Raw genomic sequence first — 3,065 nt, 5'->3', positions numbered from 1 at the left:
TACTTGGATTACCTTTTACCTCTCTCCTTCCCTCCGAGTTCCCAGACTGGAGATTGGTAAACCTTACCTGGTCTCTGGGGCCTTTATACAGCCGCTCAGCCCGCGGTTCTCGCACTGTAGACCTTACCTGGTCTCTGGGGCCTTTATACAGCCGCTCAGCCCGCGGTTCTCACACTGAGACCTTACCTGGTCTCTGGGGCCTTTATACAGCCGCTCAGCCCGCGATTCTCGCACTGAGACCTTACCTGGTCTCTGGGCCTTTATACAGCCGCTCAGCCCGCGATTCTCGCACTGAGACCTTCCCTGGTCTCTGGGGCCTTTATACAGCCGCTCAGCCCGCGGTTCTCGCACTGTAGACCTTACCTGGTCTCTGGGGCCTTTATACAGCCGCTCAGCCCGCGATTCTGACACTGAGGCCTAGCTGGTCTCTGGGGCTTTTATACAGCCGCTCAGCCCGCGATTCTCGCACTGAGACCTTACCTGGTCTCTGGGGACTTTATACAGCCGCTCAGCCCGCGATTCTCGCACTGAGGCCTTACCTGGTCTCTGGGGCCTTTATACAGCCGCTCAGCCCGCGATTCTCGCACTGAGACCTTACCTGGTCTCTGGGGCCTTTATACAGCCGCTCAGCCCGCGATTCTCGCACTGAGGCCTTACCTGGTCTCTGGGGCTTTTATACAGCCGCTCAGCCCGCGATTCTCGCATTGAGGCCTTTCCTGGTCTCTGGGGCTTTTATAGCCCCGCTCTGCCGCTCGAGATTCCCTGAACCTGTGAACCCCTGAAAATGACCATAACCTGAGACTGGAGCCGAACACCCCCCAGTTAGTGAGGCCCGGCCCGGACATCCCATTCTGTGTTTTATTGCAGACACTGGGGCAGGGGTGGGTGCAGCGAATGTCAGCGAGTCACCAGGGAGCCGCGGTTCATTTGAAATGATTTCAATCGGGAATCTGAGCCCGGCCCCGGGACATGGATCATCTGATTCCGTGATCAGCTCTTTTTGGAAAGACGTGGGTGGCTCTGAGAAGAGCCTTTGGGTTCAGATGTTTACAAGTTGTCCTTTTTCTTTTCTTTTGGGCGCTGCTTTCTGAGGCTATGCTGATTTGGGCTTGGCCTTGTGTTTTTCCACCTTCTTGGCCGCCTTCACCTTTCCGCCTCGGGCCTTCTTGGGGCTCTTGGGCTTCTTCGCCGCCGCCTTCTTCCCAGCCGCCGCTTTCAATGTCTTTTTTGACGTTGCTGCATTCATGGTGGTCGTTTTCTTGGCTGCTGGTTTCTTGGCTGCTGGTTTCTTAGCTGGAGATTTCTTGGCTGGAGATTTCTTAGCTGGAGATTTCTTGGCTGCTGGTTTCTTGGCTGCAGATTTCTTGGCTGCTGGTTTCTTCACCTTCTTTCCCTCTTTCCGCTGGGATTCCTTCTTAGCGAGCCTGAAGGAGCCCGCGGCGCCCGTGCCCTTGGTCTGCTCCAGGAAGCCGTTTTCCACTTTCCTCTTGATACTTAAATTGATCAGTGAACGCTGCCTCAACACATCGAAGCCGTTGGCAGCCAGAACCTTCTATATCGCCGCCAGGGACATCCCCTTGCGATCGCTGCCACTCGCCACAACCTTGAGGATCTGTTCGCCCAACGTGGGACCGGCAGGCTTGGAGCGGGGAGCCGCCTTCTTCTTCTTGCTGGGAGCCTTGGTTTGAGCGGCGGCGGCAGGAGGAGCCGTTTCGGCGGCTGCGGTCTCAGTCATGTCCGCGACTCTGTAGAAAATCTCTCTGACAGTCAGAGCTGGGTCAGGAATGTGACGAGAGGCGGCGGCACAGAGCTACTTATAGGCAGCGAGCGGACGGGGCGGAGACATCCTGCTGTCAGCTCCCGGCCCCTCCAGCCCCTCTGTGTTTCTCTGTCCTTATTAACTCTCCGATTCCAATTAAACTCGGGCACTCCACATTCCCAGACTGGCCTCTTTCTGTCTGGAAGACTGGAATGTTTGCTGTCGAGAAAGTTTCATCAGAATACAAGACAACAATTTCGATTTAAAACCGTTTCATTGCTGCACTGATCGCGCTCTCTCACCCAATCGCGGAAATGTTCGCTGTTTGTCGACTGAAATTTGAAATCAACTAAAGCTTCACGTTTAATTCCCACTTCAGGGCTGAGCAGGGGAGCAGGGCGATCCTATGACAGGGAAATCTTTAAATTTTACACAAGAGGGTGTCTGAAATCCGGCGATGAGAGTGGACACACAAACACAGTGACATTAGTCTAACCCACCCGCCCCTTTAACACACTCGCTGACACAATGTTCACTCTGCTCATTCACAGCACAATCTGTTCCCAGATTTACAGTTCACAGGACAGGTTTTCCTCTCCGCTCGGCCTGTGCTGCCGATTCTCGGGGTTAGTTGCAGTTTCCGAGCTCAGTCAGTGTTAAACACTCTGAGGCCGGCGCTCCTCATAGTGTCTGTTCCCCAGATTCAGGGGCAGGAGCCAATCACAGCTCTGGCTGTGTTCACCCATATCTGGTTTGAAGGTATTATATTGTTCGCAGGCAGAAATATGTTTGATTTATATGAAAATTGAAATGATGATCTCACCGCCCCTCTAGCCTCTCTCTGTCTCTCTCTCCGAAATTGAGGAACAGAACAGAGCAACTGGTGTCCTGTGCATTCCATTCTCAACACCCAGAGACAACAACCAGAGAGAGAGGCAGAGAGACTGTATCAGTCTTAATGTTCATACTCTGAGCCAGGCGGTCCACGCACTCTCTGTTACCGAGATTTAGGGGCAGGAACGTGTCACAGTTTGGCTGTGTCGAGTCTGGCCTGCTTTTAGATCATAGTATTATTCACAGAAATAGTGAGACATTCTGTTCACCACACATACCCTGAACTCGGTTTCAACAGAGCGAAAACTGAGAGGTTCAGCGTCGATCCAGATATAACAGGCAGGGCTGGGGGATAGAGTGACTGAGGATTGATCCTGTGCACAAGGCACAGCGACAGACACAGGGGGTGACAGTCACACAGGCTCGGGAACTTGTCTGGTATCAGTCGCCTACTCACCCAGCGGAGACAGGC

General features: G+C 53.6%; 1 pseudogene; it reads right to left on the bottom strand.

Moving 5' to 3' along the window:
• Positions 1-1,041: 1,041 nt before the first annotated feature.
• On the bottom strand, positions 1,042-1,768 carry LOC147114433 (histone H1.01-like; annotated as a pseudogene).
• Between the last annotated feature and the right edge of the window lie 1,297 nt (positions 1,769-3,065).

The sequence above is a fragment of the Somniosus microcephalus genome, chromosome 7 (assembly GCF_052327205.1).
Source record: "Somniosus microcephalus isolate GS21.2 chromosome 7, FLI_Smic_1.0, whole genome shotgun sequence".
NCBI lineage: Eukaryota > Metazoa > Chordata > Chondrichthyes > Squaliformes > Somniosidae > Somniosus > Somniosus microcephalus.
This window is presented reverse-complemented; position numbering and strand designations above follow the sequence as displayed.